Genomic DNA, 14,599 nt, shown 5'->3' with positions numbered 1-14,599 from the left:
CACAAAAGGTCCCCAGTTTGAAACTGTTTTGAAACAGCTGTTGGCTTTTTCCAAAATTGTTTAAGTAGGGATCTACTGCTTTCTTCGTAAACACTACAAATGCCTTCTGCCAAGTGGATTTACCGAGCAGAAACAGAGTTTCTCTTTTGTGGGAAAACATGAAATGTTTGCAAAGTCAGGTGAGGTGTTTAATTATCTTTTCCTTAGTTCGCTCTTCCACAAGCGATCACCAGGAGATTGCTGGCAGTCATCTCTGCACGGGATTCCATAGTGTAGTGGTTGTCACGTTCGCCTCATGCGAAAGGTCCCCAGTTCGAAACTTGGTGGTAACAGCTGGTGGCTTTTTCCAAAATTGCTTAAGTAGGGATCTGTTGCTTTATTCGTCAACACTACAAAGGCCTTCTGCCAAGCCGAGTTAAAAGAACGGTGGATCCTAATCAAGTTTCTGTAGTGTAGTGGTCATCACGTTCGCCTAACACGCGAAAGGTCCTCGGTTCGAAACCGAGCAGAAACAGAGTTTCTCTTTTGTGGGTAAACATGAACTGTTTGCAAAGTCAGGGGAGGGATTTAGTTATCTTTTCCTTTATTCGTTTTACAGCAAGCGATCACCAGGAGATTGCTGACTGTGTATTTTTTGCAAGTTTCCATAGTGTAGTGGTTATCACGTTCGCCTCACACGCGAAAGGTCCCCAGTTCGAAACTGGGTGGAAACAGGTACTGGCTTTTTCCAAAATTGCTTAAGCCAGGCTCTGCTGCATTCTTAGTCAACACTACAAAGGCCTCTTCTGCCAAGTAGTGTTAAAAGAAGAGTGGCTCCCCGTCAGGTTTCTGTAGTGGTCATCACGTTCGCTTTACACGCGAAAGGTCCTCGGTTCCAAACTGAGCGGAAACAGCTTTTTGCCTTGAACGTAAAACATTAATTGTTTGCATCGTCAGACGAGAGATTTAGTAATCTTTTCCTTTATAGGTTTTTCAACAAGCGATCACCACGAGAATGCTGGCTGTCTTCTCTGCACAAGTTTCTGTAGTGTAATGGTTATCACGTTTACCTCACACACAAAAGGTCCCCAGTTTGTAACTGTTTTGAAACAGCTGTTGGCTTTTTCCAAAATTGTTTAAGTAGGGATCTACTGCTTTCTTCGTGAACACTACAAATGCCTTCTGCCAAGTGGATTTACCGAGCAGAAACAGAGTTTCTCTTTTGTGGGAAAACATGAAATGTTTGCAAAGTCAGGTGAGGTGTTTAATTATCTTTTCCTTAGTTCGCTCTTCCACAAGCGATCACCAGGAGATTGCTGGCAGTCGTCTCTGCGAAGGATTCCATAGTGTAGTGGTTGTCACGTTTGCCGCATGCGAAAGGTCCCCAGTTCGAAACTTGGTGGTAACAGCTGGTGGCTTTTTCCAAAATTGCTTAAGTAGGGATCTGTTGCTTTCTTCGTCAACACTACAAAGGCCTTCTGCCAAGCCGAGTTAAAAGAACGGTGGACCCTAATCAAGTTTCTGTAGTGTAGTGGTCATCACGTTCGCCTAACACGCGAAAGGTCCTCGGTTCGAAACCGAGCAGAAACAGTGTTTCTATTTTGTTGGTAAACATGAACTGTTTGCAAAGTCAGGGGAGGGATTTAGTTATCTTTTCCTTTATTCGTTTTACAGCAAGCGATCACCAGGAGATTGCTGGCTGTGTACTTTTTGCAAGTTTCCATAGTGTAGTGGTTATCACGTTCGCCTCACACGCGAAAGGTCCCCAGTTCGAAACTGGGTGGAAACAGGTACTGGCTTTTTCCAAAATTGCTTAAGCCAGGCTCTGCTGCATTCTTAGTCAACACTACAAAGGCCTCTTCTGCCAAGTAGTGTTAAAAGAAGAGTGGCTCCCCGTCAGGTTTCTGTAGTGGTCATCACGTTCGCTTTACACGCGAAAGGTCCTCGGTTCCAAACTGAGCGGAAACAGCTTTTTGCCTTGAACGTTAAACATCAATTGTTTGCATCGTCAGACGAGAGATTTAGTAATCTTTTCCTTTATAGGTTTTTCAACAAGCGATCACCACGAGATTGCTGGCTGTCTTCTCTGCACAAGTTTCTGTAGTGTAATGGTTATCACGTTCACCTCACACACGAAAGGTCCCCAGTTTGAAACTGTTTTGAAACAGCTGTTGGCTTTTTCCAAAATTGTTTAAGTAGGGATCTACTGCTTTCTTCGTAAACACTACAAATGCCTTCTGCCAAGTGGATTTACCGAGCAGAAACAGAGTTTCTCTTTTGTGGGAAAACATGAAATGTTTGCAAAGTCAGGTGAGGTGTTTAATTATCTTTTCCTTAGTTCGCTCTTCCACAAGCGATCACCAGGAGATTGCTGGCAGTCATCTCTGCACGGGATTCCATAGTGTAGTGGTTGTCACGTTCGCCTCATGCGAAAGGTCCCCAGTTCGAAACTTGGTGGTAACAGCTGGTGGCTTTTTCCAAAATTGCTTAAGTAGGGATCTGTTGCTTTATTCGTCAACACTACAAAGGCCTTCTGCCAAGCCGAGTTAAAAGAACGGTGGATCCTAATCAAGTTTCTGTAGTGTAGTGGTCATCACGTTCGCCTAACACGCGAAAGGTCCTCGGTTCGAAACCGAGCAGAAACAGAGTTTCTCTTTTGTGGGTAAACATGAACTGTTTGCAAAGTCAGGGGAGGGATTTAGTTATCTTTTCCTTTATTCGTTTTACAGCAAGCGATCACCAGGAGATTGCTGACTGTGTACTTTTTGCAAGTTTCCATAGTGTAGTGGTTATCACGTTCGCCTCACACGCGAAAGGTCCCCAGTTCGAAACTGGGTGGAAACAGGTACTGGCTTTTTCCAAAATTGCTTAAGCCAGGCTCTGCTGCATTCTTAGTCAACACTACAAAGGCCTCTTCTGCCAAGTAGTGTTAAAAGAAGAGTGGCTCCCCGTCAGGTTTCTGTAGTGGTCATCACGTTCGCTTTACACGCGAAAGGTCCTCGGTTCCAAACTGAGCGGAAACAGCTTTTTGCCTTGAACGTAAAACATTAATTGTTTGCATCGTCAGACGAGAGATTTAGTAATCTTTTCCTTTATAGGTTTTTCAACAAGCGATCACCACGAGAATGCTGGCTGTCTTCTCTGCACAAGTTTCTGTAGTGTAATGGTTATCACGTTTACCTCACACACGAAAGGTCCCCAGTTTGAAACTGTTTTGAAACAGCTGTTGGCTTTTTCCAAAATTGTTTAAGTAGGGATCTACTGCTTTCTTCGTAAACACTACAAATGCCTTCTGCCAAGTGGATTTACCGAGCAGAAACAGAGTTTCTCTTTTGTGGGAAAACATGAAATGTTTGCAAAGTCAGGTGAGGTGTTTAATTATCTTTTCCTTAGTTCGCTCTTCCACAAGCGATCACCAGGAGATTGCTGGCAGTCGTCTCTGCGAAGGATTCCATAGTGTAGTGGTTGTCACGTTTGCCGCATGCGAAAGGTCCCCAGTTCGAAACTTGGTGGTAACAGCTGGTGGCTTTTTCCAAAATTGCTTAAGTAGGGATCTGTTGCTTTCTTCGTCAACACTACAAAGGCCTTCTGCCAAGCCGAGTTAAAAGAACGGTGGACCCTAATCAAGTTTCTGTAGTGTAGTGGTCATCACGTTCGCCTAACACGCGAAAGGTCCTCGGTTCGAAACCGAGCAGAAACAGTGTTTCTATTTTGTTGGTAAACATGAACTGTTTGCAAAGTCAGGGGAGGGATTTAGTTATCTTTTCCTTTATTCGTTTTACAGCAAGCGATCACCAGGAGATTGCTGGCTGTGTACTTTTTGCAAGTTTCCATAGTGTAGTGGTTATCACGTTCGCCTCACACGCGAAAGGTCCCCAGTTCGAAACTGGGTGGAAACAGGTACTGGCTTTTTCCAAAATTGCTTAAGCCAGGCTCTGCTGCATTCTTAGTCAACACTACAAAGGCCTCTTCTGCCAAGTAGTGTTAAAAGAAGAGTGGCTCCCCGTCAGGTTTCTGTAGTGGTCATCACGTTCGCTTTACACGCGAAAGGTCCTCGGTTCCAAACTGAGCGGAAACAGCTTTTTGCCTTGAACGTTAAACATCAATTGTTTGCATCGTCAGACGAGAGATTTAGTAATCTTTTCCTTTATAGGTTTTTCAACAAGCGATCACCACGAGATTGCTGGCTGTCTTCTCTGCACAAGTTTCTGTAGTGTAATGGTTATCACGTTCACCTCACACACGAAAGGTCCCCAGTTTGAAACTGTTTTGAAACAGCTGTTGGCTTTTTCCAAAATTGTTTAAGTAGGGATCTACTGCTTTCTTCGTAAACACTACAAATGCCTTCTGCCAAGTGGATTTACCGAGCAGAAACAGAGTTTCTCTTTTGTGGGAAAACATGAAATGTTTGCAAAGTCAGGTGAGGTGTTTAATTATCTTTTCCTTAGTTCGCTCTTCCACAAGCGATCACCAGGAGATTGCTGGCAGTCGTCTCTGCGAAGGATTCCATAGTGTAGTGGTTGTCACGTTTGGCTCATGCGAAAGGTCCCCAGTTCGAAACTTGGTGGTAACAGCTGGTGGCTTTTTCCAAAATTGCTTAAGTAGGGATCTGTTGCTTTATTCGTCAACACTACAAAGGCCTTCTGCCAAGCCGAGTTAAAAGAACGGTGGATTCTAATCAAGTTTCTGTAGTGTAGTGGTCATCACGTTCGCCTAACACACGAAAGGTCCTCGGTTCGAAACCGAGCAGAAACAGAGTTTCTCTTTTGTGGGTAAACATGAACTGTTTGCAAAGTCAGGGGAGGGATTTAGTTATCTTTTCCTTTATTCGTTTTACAGCAAGCGATCACCAGGAGATTGCTGGCTGTGTATTTTTTGCAAGTTTCCATAGTGTAGTGGTTATCACGTTCGCCTCACACGCGAAAGGTCCCCAGTTCGAAACTGGGTGGAAACAGCTACTGGCTTTCTCCAAAATTACTTAAACCAGGCTCTGCTGCATTCTTAGTCAACACTACAAAGGCCTCTTCTGCCAAGTAGTGTTAAAAGAAGAGTGGCTCCCCGTCAGGTTTCTGTAGTGGTCATCACGTTCGCTTTACACGCGAAAGGTCCTCGGTTCCAAACTGAGCGGAAACAGCTTTTTGCCTTGAACGTAAAACATTAATTGTTTGCATCGTCAGACGAGAGATTTAGTAATCTTTTCCTTTATAGGTTTTTCAACAAGCGATCACCACGAGATTGCTGGCTGTCTTCTCTGCACAAGTTTCTGTAGTGTAATGGTTATCACGTTCACCTCACACACGAAAGGTCCCCAGTTTGAAACTGTTTTGAAACAGCTGTTGGCTTTTTCCAAAATTGTTTAAGTAGGGATCTACTGCTTTCTTCGTAAACACTACAAATGCCTTCTGCCAAGTGGATTTACCGAGCAGAAACAGAGTTTCTCTTTTGTGGGAAAACATGAAATGTTTGCAAAGTCAGGTGAGGTGTTTAATTATCTTTTCCTTAGTTCGCTCTTCCACAAGCGATCACCAGGAGATTGCTGGCAGTCGTCTCTGCGAAGGATTCCATAGTGTAGTGGTTGTCACGTTTGGCTCATGCGAAAGGTCCCCAGTTCGAAACTTGGTGGTAACAGCTGGTGGCTTTTTCCAAAATTGCTTAAGTAGGGATCTGTTGCTTTATTCGTCAACACTACAAAGGCCTTCTGCCAAGCCGAGTTAAAAGAACGGTGGATCCTAATCAAGTTTCTGTAGTGTAGTGGTCATCACGTTCGCCTAACACGCGAAAGGTCCTCGGTTCGAAACCGAGCAGAAACAGAGTTTCTCTTTTGTGGGTAAACATGAACTGTTTGCAAAGTCAGGGGAGGGATTTAGTTATCTTTTCCTTTATTCGTTTTACAGCAAGCGATCACCAGGAGATTGCTGACTGTGTACTTTTTGCAAGTTTCCATAGTGTAGTGGTTATCACGTTTGCCTCACACGCGAAAGGTCCCCAGTTCGAAACTGGGTGGAAACAGGTACTGGCTTTTTCCAAAATTGCTTAAGCCAGGCTCTGCTGCATTCTTAGTCAACACTACAAAGGCCTCTTCTGCCAAGTAGTGTTAAAAGAAGAGAGGCTCCCCGTCAGGTTTCTGTAGTGGTCATCACGTTTGCTTTACACGCGAAAGGTCCTCGGTTCCAAACTGAGCGGAAACAGCTTTTTGCCTTGGACGTAAAACATTAATTGTTTGCATCGTCAGACGAGAGATTTAGTAATCTTTTCCTTTATAGGTTTTTCAACAAGCGATCACCACGAGAATGCTGGCTGTCTTCTCTGCACAAGTTTCTGTAGTGTAATGGTTATCACGTTCACCTCACACACAAAAGGTCCCCAGTTTGAAACTGTTTTGAAACAGCTGTTGGCTTTTTCCAAAATTGTTTAAGTAGGGATCTACTGCTTTCTTCGTAAACACTACAAATGCCTTCTGCCAAGTGGATTTACCGAGCAGAAACAGAGTTTCTCTTTTGTGGGAAAACATGAAATGTTTGCAAAGTCAGGTGAGGTGTTTAATTATCTTTTCCTTAGTTCGCTCTTCCACAAGCGATCACCAGGAGATTGCTGGCAGTCGTCTCTGCGAAGGATTCCATAGTGTAGTGGTTGTCACGTTTGGCTCATGCGAAAGGTCCCCAGTTCGAAACTTGGTGGTAACAGCTGGTGGCTTTTTCCAAAATTGCTTAAGTAGGGATCTGTTGCTTTATTCGTCAACACTACAAAGGCCTTCTGCCAAGCCGAGTTAAAAGAACGGTGGATCCTAATCAAGTTTCTGTAGTGTAGTGGTCATCACGTTCGCCTAACACGCGAAAGGTCCTCGGTTCGAAACCGAGCAGAAACAGAGTTTCTCTTTTGTGGGTAAACATGAACTGTTTGCAAAGTCAGGGGAGGGATTTAGTTATCTTTTCCTTTATTCGTTTTACAGCAAGCGATCACCAGGAGATTGCTGACTGTGTACTTTTTGCAAGTTTCCATAGTGTAGTGGTTATCACGTTCGCCTCACACGCGAAAGGTCCCCAGTTCGAAACTGGGTGGAAACAGGTACTGGCTTTTTCCAAAATTGCTTAAGCCAGGCTCTGCTGCATTCTTAGTCAACACTACAAAGGCCTCTTCTGCCAAGTAGTGTTAAAAGAAGAGTGGCTCCCCGTCAGGTTTCTGTAGTGGTCATCACGTTCGCTTTACACGCGAAAGGTCCTCGGTTCCAAACTGAGCGGAAACAGCTTTTTGCCTTGAACGTAAAACATTAATTGTTTGCATCGTCAGACGAGAGATTTAGTAATCTTTTCCTTTATAGGTTTTTCAACAAGCGATCACCACGAGAATGCTGGCTGTCTTCTCTGCACAAGTTTCTGTAGTGTAATGGTTATCACGTTTACCTCACACACAAAAGGTCCCCAGTTTGTAACTGTTTTGAAACAGCTGTTGGCTTTTTCCAAAATTGTTTAAGTAGGGATCTACTGCTTTCTTCGTAAACACTACAAATGCCTTCTGCCAAGTGGATTTACCGAGCAGAAACAGAGTTTCTCTTTTGTGGGAAAACATGAAATGTTTGCAAAGTCAGGTGAGGTGTTTAATTATCTTTTCCTTAGTTCGCTCTTCCACAAGCGATCACCAGGAGATTGCTGGCAGTCGTCTCTGCGAAGGATTCCATAGTGTAGTGGTTGTCACGTTTGCCGCATGCGAAAGGTCCCCAGTTCGAAACTTGGTGGTAACAGCTGGTGGCTTTTTCCAAAATTGCTTAAGTAGGGATCTGTTGCTTTCTTCGTCAACACTACAAAGGCCTTCTGCCAAGCCGAGTTAAAAGAACGGTGGACCCTAATCAAGTTTCTGTAGTGTAGTGGTCATCACGTTCGCCTAACACGCGAAAGGTCCTCGGTTCGAAACCGAGCAGAAACAGTGTTTCTATTTTGTTGGTAAACATGAACTGTTTGCAAAGTCAGGGGAGGGATTTAGTTATCTTTTCCTTTATTCGTTTTACAGCAAGCGATCACCAGGAGATTGCTGGCTGTGTACTTTTTGCAAGTTTCCATAGTGTAGTGGTTATCACGTTCGCCTCACACGCGAAAGGTCCCCAGTTCGAAACTGGGTGGAAACAGGTACTGGCTTTTTCCAAAATTGCTTAAGCCAGGCTCTGCTGCATTCTTAGTCAACACTACAAAGGCCTCTTCTGCCAAGTAGTGTTAAAAGAAGAGTGGCTCCCCGTCAGGTTTCTGTAGTGGTCATCACGTTCGCTTTACACGCGAAAGGTCCTCGGTTCCAAACTGAGCGGAAACAGCTTTTTGCCTTGAACGTTAAACATCAATTGTTTGCATCGTCAGACGAGAGATTTAGTAATCTTTTCCTTTATAGGTTTTTCAACAAGCGATCACCACGAGATTGCTGGCTGTCTTCTCTGCACAAGTTTCTGTAGTGTAATGGTTATCACGTTCACCTCACACACGAAAGGTCCCCAGTTTGAAACTGTTTTGAAACAGCTGTTGGCTTTTTCCAAAATTGTTTAAGTAGGGATCTACTGCTTTCTTCGTAAACACTACAAATGCCTTCTGCCAAGTGGATTTACCGAGCAGAAACAGAGTTTCTCTTTTGTGGGAAAACATGAAATGTTTGCAAAGTCAGGTGAGGTGTTTAATTATCTTTTCCTTAGTTCGCTCTTCCACAAGCGATCACCAGGAGATTGCTGGCAGTCGTCTCTGCGAAGGATTCCATAGTGTAGTGGTTGTCACGTTTGGCTCATGCGAAAGGTCCCCAGTTCGAAACTTGGTGGTAACAGCTGGTGGCTTTTTCCAAAATTGCTTAAGTAGGGATCTGTTGCTTTATTCGTCAACACTACAAAGGCCTTCTGCCAAGCCGAGTTAAAAGAACGGTGGATTCTAATCAAGTTTCTGTAGTGTAGTGGTCATCACGTTCGCCTAACACACGAAAAGTCCTCGGTTCGAAACCGAGCAGAAACAGAGTTTCTCTTTTGTGGGTAAACATGAACTGTTTGCAAAGTCAGGGGAGGGATTTAGTTATCTTTTCCTTTATTCGTTTTACAGCAAGCGATCACCAGGAGATTGCTGACTGTGTACTTTTTGCAAGTTTCCATAGTGTAGTGGTTATCACGTTCGCCTCACACGCGAAAGGTCCCCAGTTCGAAACTGGGTGGAAACAGGTACTGGCTTTTTCCAAAATTGCTTAAGCCAGGCTCTGCTGCATTCTTAGTCAACACTACAAAGGCCTCTTCTGCCAAGTAGTGTTAAAAGAAGAGAGGCTCCCCGTCAGGTTTCTGTAGTGGTCATCACGTTTGCTTTACACGCGAAAGGTCCTCGGTTCCAAACTGAGCGGAAACAGCTTTTTGCCTTGGACGTAAAACATTAATTGTTTGCATCGTCAGACGAGAGATTTAGTAATCTTTTCCTTTATAGGTTTTTCAACAAGCGATCACCACGAGAATGCTGGCTGTCTTCTCTGCACAAGTTTCTGTAGTGTAATGGTTATCACGTTCACCTCACACACAAAAGGTCCCCAGTTTGAAACTGTTTTGAAACAGCTGTTGGCTTTTTCCAAAATTGTTTAAGTAGGGATCTACTGCTTTCTTCGTAAACACTACAAATGCCTTCTGCCAAGTGGATTTACCGAGCAGAAACAGAGTTTCTCTTTTGTGGGAAAACATGAAATGTTTGCAAAGTCAGGTGAGGTGTTTAATTATCTTTTCCTTAGTTCACTCTTCCACAAGCGATCACCAGGAGATTGCTGGCAGTCGTCTCTGCGAAGGATTCCATAGTGTAGTGGTTGTCACGTTTGCCGCATGCGAAAGGTCCCCAGTTCGAAACTTGGTGGTAACAGCTGGTGGCTTTTTCCAAAATTGCTTAAGTAGGGATCTGTTGCTTTCTTCGTCAACACTACAAAGGCCTTCTGCCAAGCCAAGTTAAAAGAACGGTGGACCCTAATCAAGTTTCTGTAGTGTAGTGGTCATCACGTTCGTCTAACACACGAAAGGTCCTCGGTTCGAAACCGAGCAGAAACAGAGTTTCTCTTTTGTGGGTAAACATGAACTGTTTGCAAAGTCAGGGGAGGGATTTAGTTATCTTTTCCTTTATTCGTTTTACAGCAAGCGATCACCAGGAGATTGCTGACTGTGTACTTTTTGCAAGTTTCCATAGTGTAGTGGTTATCACGTTCGCCTCACACGCGAAAGGTCCCCAGTTCGAAACTGGGTGGAAACAGGTACTGGCTTTTTCCAAAATTGCTTAAGCCAGGCTCTGCTGCATTCTTAGTCAACACTACAAAGGCCTCTTCTGCCAAGTAGTGTTAAAAGAAGAGAGGCTCCCCGTCAGGTTTCTGTAGTGGTCATCACGTTTGCTTTACACGCGAAAGGTCCTCGGTTCCAAACTGAGTGGAAACAGCTTTTTGCCTTGGACGTAAAACATTAATTGTTTGCATCGTCAGACGAGAGATTTAGTAATCTTTTCCTTTATAGGTTTTTCAACAAGCGATCACCACGAGAATGCTGGCTGTCTTCTCTGCACAAGTTTCTGTAGTGTAATGGTTATCACGTTCACCTCACACACAAAAGGTCCCCAGTTTGAAACTGTTTTGAAACAGCTGTTGGCTTTTTCCAAAATTGTTTAAGTAGGGATCTACTGCTTTCTTCGTAAACACTACAAATGCCTTCTGCCAAGTGGATTTACCGAGCAGAAACAGAGTTTCTCTTTTGTGGGAAAACATGAAATGTTTGCAAAGTCAGGTGAGGTGTTTAATTATCTTTTCCTTAGTTCGCTCTTCCACAAGCGATCACCAGGAGATTGCTGGCAGTCGTCTCTGCGAAGGATTCCATAGTGTAGTGGTTGTCACGTTTGCCGCATGCGAAAGGTCACCAGTTCGAAACTTGGTGGTAACAGCTGGTGGCTTTTTCCAAAATTGCTTAAGTAGGGATCTGTTGCTTTCTTCGTCAACACTACAAAGGCCTTCTGCCAAGCCGAGTTAAAAGAACGGTGGACCCTAATCAAGTTTCTGTAGTGTAGTGGTCATCACGTTCGCCTAACACGCGAAAGGTCTTCGGTTCGAAACCGAGCAGAAACAGTGTTTCTCTTTTGTTGGTAAACATGAACTGTTTGCAAAGTCAGGGGAGGGATTTAGTTATCTTTTCCTTTATTCGTTTTACAGCAAGCGATCACCAGGAGATTGCTGGCTGTGTACTTTTTGCAAGTTTCCATAGTGTAGTGGTTATCACGTTCGCCTCACACGCGAAAGGTCCCCAGTTCGAAACTGGGTGGAAACAGGTACTGGCTTTTTCCAAAATTGCTTAAGCCAGGCTCTGCTGCATTCTTAGTCAACACTACAAAGGCCTCTTCTGCCAAGTAGTGTTAAAAGAAGAGAGGCTCCCCGTCAGGTTTCTGTAGTGGTCATCACGTTTGCTTTACACGCGAAAGGTCCTCGGTTCCAAACTGAGCGGAAACAGCTTTTTGCCTTGGACGTAAAACATTAATTGTTTGCATCGTCAGACGAGAGATTTAGTAATCTTTTCCTTTATAGGTTTTTCAACAAGCGATCACCACGAGATTGCTGGCTGTCTTCTCTGCACAAGTTTCTGTAGTGTAATGGTTATCACGTTCACCTCACACACAAAAGGTCCCCAGTTTGAAACTGTTTTGAAACAGCTGTTGGCTTTTTCCAAAATTGTTTAAGTAGGGATCTACTGCTTTCTTCGTAAACACTACAAATGCCTTCTGCCAAGTGGATTTACCGAGCAGAAACAGAATTTCTCTTTTGTGGGAAAACATGAAATGTTTGCAAAGTCAGGTGAGGTGTTTAATTATCTTTTCCTTAGTTCGCTCTTCCACAAGCGATCACCAGGAGATTGCTGGCAGTCGTCTCTGCGAAGGATTCCATAGTGTAGTGGTTGTCACGTTTGCCGCATGCGAAAGGTCCCCAGTTCGAAACTTGGTGGTAACAGCTGGTGGCTTTTTCCAAAATTGCTTAAGTAGGGATCTGTTGCTTTCTTCGTCAACACTACAAAGGCCTTCTGCCAAGCCGAGTTAAAAGAACGGTGGACCCTAATCAAGTTTCTGTAGTGTAGTGGTCATCACGTTCGCCTAACACGCGAAAGGTCCTCGGTTCGAAACCGAGCAGAAACAGTGTTTCTCTTTCGTGGGTAAACATGAACTGTTTGCAAAGTCAGGGGAGGGATTTAGTTATCTTTTCCTTTATTCGTTTTACAGCAAGCGATCACCAGGAGATTGCTGGCTGTGTATTTTTTGCAAGTTTCCATAGTGTAGTGGTTATCACGTTTGCCTCACACGCGAAAGGTCCCCAGTTCGAAACTGGGTGGAAACAGCTACTGGCTTTCTCCAAAATTACTTAAACCAGGCTCTGCTGCATTCTTAGTCAACACTACAAAGGCCTCTTCTGCCAAGTAGTGTTAAAAGAAGAGTGGCTCCCCGTCAGGTTTCTGTAGTGGTCATCACGTTCGCTTTACACGCGAAAGGTCCTCGGTTCCAAACTGAGCGGAAACAGCTTTTTGCCTTGAACGTAAAACATTAATTGTTTGCATCGTCAGACGAGAGATTTAGTAATCTTTTCCTTTATAGGTTTTTCAACAAGCGATCACCACGAGATTGCTGGCTGTCTTCTCTGCACAAGTTTCTGTAGTGTAATGGTTATCACGTTCACCTCACACACGAAAGGTCCCCAGTTTGAAACTGTTTTGAAACAGCTGTTGGCTTTTTCCAAAATTGTTTAAGTAGGGATCTACTGCTTTCTTCGTAAACACTACAAATGCCTTCTGCCAAGTGGATTTACCGAGCAGAAACAGAGTTTCTCTTTTGTGGGAAAACATGAAATGTTTGCAAAGTCAGGTGAGGTGTTTAATTATCTTTTCCTTAGTTCGCTCTTCCACAAGCGATCACCAGGAGATTGCTGGCAGTCGTCTCTGCGAAGGATTCCATAGTGTAGTGGTTGTCACGTTTGCCGCATGCGAAAGGTCACCAGTTCGAAACTTGGTGGTAACAGCTGGTGGCTTTTTCCAAAATTGCTTAAGTAGGGATCTGTTGCTTTCTTCGTCAACACTACAAAGGCCTTCTGCCAAGCCGAGTTAAAAGAACGGTGGACACTAATCAAGTTTCTGTAGTGTAGTGGTCATCACGTTCGCCTAACACGCGAAAGGTCCTCGGTTCGAAACCGAGCAGAAACAGTGTTTCTCTTTCGTGGGTAAACATGAACTGTTTGCAAAGTCAGGGGAGGGATTTAGTTATCTTTTCCTTTATTCGTTTTACAGCAAGCGATCACCAGGAGATTGCTGGCTGTGTATTTTTTGCAAGTTTCCATAGTGTAGTGGTTATCACGTTCGCCTCACACGCGAAAGGTCCCCAGTTCGAAACTGGGTGGAAACAGCTACTGGCTTTCTCCAAAATTACTTAAACCAGGCTCTGCTGCATTCTTAGTCAACACTACAAAGGCCTCTTCTGCCAAGTAGTGTTAAAAGAAGAGAGGCTCCCCGTCAGGTTTCTGTAGTGGTCATCACGTTCGCTTTACACGCGAAAGGTCCTCGGTTCCAAACTGAGCGGAAACAGCTTTTTGCCTTGAACGTAAAACATTAATTGTTTGCATCGTCAGACGAGAGATTTAGTAATCTTTTCCTTTATAGGTTTTTCAACAAGCGATCACCACGAGAATGCTGGCTGTCTTCTCTGCACAAGTTTCTGTAGTGTAATGGTTATCACGTTTACCTCACACACAAAAGGTCCCCAGTTTGTAACTGTTTTGAAACAGCTGTTGGCTTTTTCCAAAATTGTTTAAGTAGGGATCTACTGCTTTCTTCGTAAACACTACAAATGCCTTCTGCCAAGTGGATTTACCGAGCAGAAACAGAGTTTCTCTTTTGTGGGAAAACATGAAATGTTTGCAAAGTCAGGTGAGGTGTTTAATTATCTTTTCCTTAGTTCGCTCTTCCACAAGCGATCACCAGGAGATTGCTGGCAGTCGTCTCTGCGAAGGATTCCATAGTGTAGTGGTTGTCACGTTTGCCGCATGCGAAAGGTCCCCAGTTCGAAACTTGGTGGTAACAGCTGGTGGCTTTTTCCAAAATTGCTTAAGTAGGGATCTGTTGCTTTCTTCGTCAACACTACAAAGGCCTTCTGCCAAGCCGAGTTAAAAGAACGGTGGACCCTAATCAAGTTTCTGTAGTGTAGTGGTCATCACGTTCGCCTAACACGCGAAAGGTCCTCGGTTCGAAACCGAGCAGAAACAGTGTTTCTATTTTGTTGGTAAACATGAACTGTTTGCAAAGTCAGGGGAGGGATTTAGTTATCTTTTCCTTTATTCGTTTTACAGCAAGCGATCACCAGGAGATTGCTGGCTGTGTACTTTTTGCAAGTTTCCATAGTGTAGTGGTTATCACGTTCGCCTCACACGCGAAAGGTCCCCAGTTCGAAACTGGGTGGAAACAGGTACTGGCTTTTTCCAAAATTGCTTAAGCCAGGCTCTGCTGCATTCTTAGTCAACACTACAAAGGCCTCTTCTGCCAAGTAGTGTTAAAAGAAGAGTGGCTCCCCGTCAGGTTTCTGTAGTGGTCATCACGTTCGCTTTACACGCGAAAGGTCCTCGGTTCCAAACTGAG

The 14,599-nt window shown here is 44.1% G+C and overlaps 25 non-coding genes across 25 annotated transcripts; all 25 read left to right on the top strand.

The window, feature by feature from the left end:
• The first annotated feature begins 441 nt into the window (after window positions 1–441).
• trnav-aac (transfer RNA valine (anticodon AAC)) lies at window positions 442–514 on the top strand. Its single transcript has one exon. It is a non-coding gene; the product is annotated as a tRNA-Val (tRNA).
• A 126-nt stretch (window positions 515–640) lies between these two features.
• trnav-cac (transfer RNA valine (anticodon CAC)) lies at window positions 641–713 on the top strand. Its single transcript has one exon. It is a non-coding gene; the product is annotated as a tRNA-Val (tRNA).
• Window positions 714–1,496: 783 nt separating this feature from the next.
• trnav-aac (transfer RNA valine (anticodon AAC)) lies at window positions 1,497–1,569 on the top strand. Its single transcript has one exon. It is a non-coding gene; the product is annotated as a tRNA-Val (tRNA).
• A 126-nt stretch (window positions 1,570–1,695) lies between these two features.
• On the top strand, window positions 1,696–1,768 carry trnav-cac (transfer RNA valine (anticodon CAC)). Its single transcript has one exon. It is a non-coding gene; the product is annotated as a tRNA-Val (tRNA).
• Window positions 1,769–2,551: 783 nt separating this feature from the next.
• On the top strand, window positions 2,552–2,624 carry trnav-aac (transfer RNA valine (anticodon AAC)). Its single transcript has one exon. It is a non-coding gene; the product is annotated as a tRNA-Val (tRNA).
• Window positions 2,625–2,750: 126 nt separating this feature from the next.
• On the top strand, window positions 2,751–2,823 carry trnav-cac (transfer RNA valine (anticodon CAC)). The gene has a single exon. It is a non-coding gene; the product is annotated as a tRNA-Val (tRNA).
• Window positions 2,824–3,606: 783 nt separating this feature from the next.
• Window positions 3,607–3,679, top strand: trnav-aac (transfer RNA valine (anticodon AAC)). Its single transcript has one exon. It is a non-coding gene; the product is annotated as a tRNA-Val (tRNA).
• Window positions 3,680–3,805: 126 nt separating this feature from the next.
• Window positions 3,806–3,878, top strand: trnav-cac (transfer RNA valine (anticodon CAC)). Its single transcript has one exon. It is a non-coding gene; the product is annotated as a tRNA-Val (tRNA).
• A 982-nt stretch (window positions 3,879–4,860) lies between these two features.
• Window positions 4,861–4,933, top strand: trnav-cac (transfer RNA valine (anticodon CAC)). Its single transcript has one exon. It is a non-coding gene; the product is annotated as a tRNA-Val (tRNA).
• A 783-nt stretch (window positions 4,934–5,716) lies between these two features.
• trnav-aac (transfer RNA valine (anticodon AAC)) lies at window positions 5,717–5,789 on the top strand. The gene has a single exon. It is a non-coding gene; the product is annotated as a tRNA-Val (tRNA).
• Window positions 5,790–5,915: 126 nt separating this feature from the next.
• trnav-cac (transfer RNA valine (anticodon CAC)) lies at window positions 5,916–5,988 on the top strand. The gene has a single exon. It is a non-coding gene; the product is annotated as a tRNA-Val (tRNA).
• Window positions 5,989–6,771: 783 nt separating this feature from the next.
• Window positions 6,772–6,844, top strand: trnav-aac (transfer RNA valine (anticodon AAC)). Its single transcript has one exon. It is a non-coding gene; the product is annotated as a tRNA-Val (tRNA).
• Window positions 6,845–6,970: 126 nt separating this feature from the next.
• On the top strand, window positions 6,971–7,043 carry trnav-cac (transfer RNA valine (anticodon CAC)). Its single transcript has one exon. It is a non-coding gene; the product is annotated as a tRNA-Val (tRNA).
• A 783-nt stretch (window positions 7,044–7,826) lies between these two features.
• trnav-aac (transfer RNA valine (anticodon AAC)) lies at window positions 7,827–7,899 on the top strand. The gene has a single exon. It is a non-coding gene; the product is annotated as a tRNA-Val (tRNA).
• A 126-nt stretch (window positions 7,900–8,025) lies between these two features.
• Window positions 8,026–8,098, top strand: trnav-cac (transfer RNA valine (anticodon CAC)). Its single transcript has one exon. It is a non-coding gene; the product is annotated as a tRNA-Val (tRNA).
• Window positions 8,099–9,080: 982 nt separating this feature from the next.
• On the top strand, window positions 9,081–9,153 carry trnav-cac (transfer RNA valine (anticodon CAC)). The gene has a single exon. It is a non-coding gene; the product is annotated as a tRNA-Val (tRNA).
• Window positions 9,154–9,936: 783 nt separating this feature from the next.
• Window positions 9,937–10,009, top strand: trnav-aac (transfer RNA valine (anticodon AAC)). Its single transcript has one exon. It is a non-coding gene; the product is annotated as a tRNA-Val (tRNA).
• Window positions 10,010–10,135: 126 nt separating this feature from the next.
• Window positions 10,136–10,208, top strand: trnav-cac (transfer RNA valine (anticodon CAC)). The gene has a single exon. It is a non-coding gene; the product is annotated as a tRNA-Val (tRNA).
• A 982-nt stretch (window positions 10,209–11,190) lies between these two features.
• On the top strand, window positions 11,191–11,263 carry trnav-cac (transfer RNA valine (anticodon CAC)). The gene has a single exon. It is a non-coding gene; the product is annotated as a tRNA-Val (tRNA).
• Window positions 11,264–12,046: 783 nt separating this feature from the next.
• On the top strand, window positions 12,047–12,119 carry trnav-aac (transfer RNA valine (anticodon AAC)). Its single transcript has one exon. It is a non-coding gene; the product is annotated as a tRNA-Val (tRNA).
• A 126-nt stretch (window positions 12,120–12,245) lies between these two features.
• Window positions 12,246–12,318, top strand: trnav-cac (transfer RNA valine (anticodon CAC)). Its single transcript has one exon. It is a non-coding gene; the product is annotated as a tRNA-Val (tRNA).
• Window positions 12,319–13,101: 783 nt separating this feature from the next.
• trnav-aac (transfer RNA valine (anticodon AAC)) lies at window positions 13,102–13,174 on the top strand. Its single transcript has one exon. It is a non-coding gene; the product is annotated as a tRNA-Val (tRNA).
• A 126-nt stretch (window positions 13,175–13,300) lies between these two features.
• trnav-cac (transfer RNA valine (anticodon CAC)) lies at window positions 13,301–13,373 on the top strand. The gene has a single exon. It is a non-coding gene; the product is annotated as a tRNA-Val (tRNA).
• A 783-nt stretch (window positions 13,374–14,156) lies between these two features.
• trnav-aac (transfer RNA valine (anticodon AAC)) lies at window positions 14,157–14,229 on the top strand. The gene has a single exon. It is a non-coding gene; the product is annotated as a tRNA-Val (tRNA).
• A 126-nt stretch (window positions 14,230–14,355) lies between these two features.
• trnav-cac (transfer RNA valine (anticodon CAC)) lies at window positions 14,356–14,428 on the top strand. The gene has a single exon. It is a non-coding gene; the product is annotated as a tRNA-Val (tRNA).
• Window positions 14,429–14,599: the final 171 nt, after the last annotated feature.

The sequence above is a fragment of the Garra rufa genome, chromosome 1 (assembly GCF_049309525.1).
Source record: "Garra rufa chromosome 1, GarRuf1.0, whole genome shotgun sequence".
NCBI classification, from domain to species: Eukaryota; Metazoa; Chordata; class Actinopteri; order Cypriniformes; family Cyprinidae; genus Garra; species Garra rufa.
The sequence above is the reverse complement of the archived record's forward strand: the minus strand, read 5'-3'. Positions and strand labels throughout refer to the sequence as shown.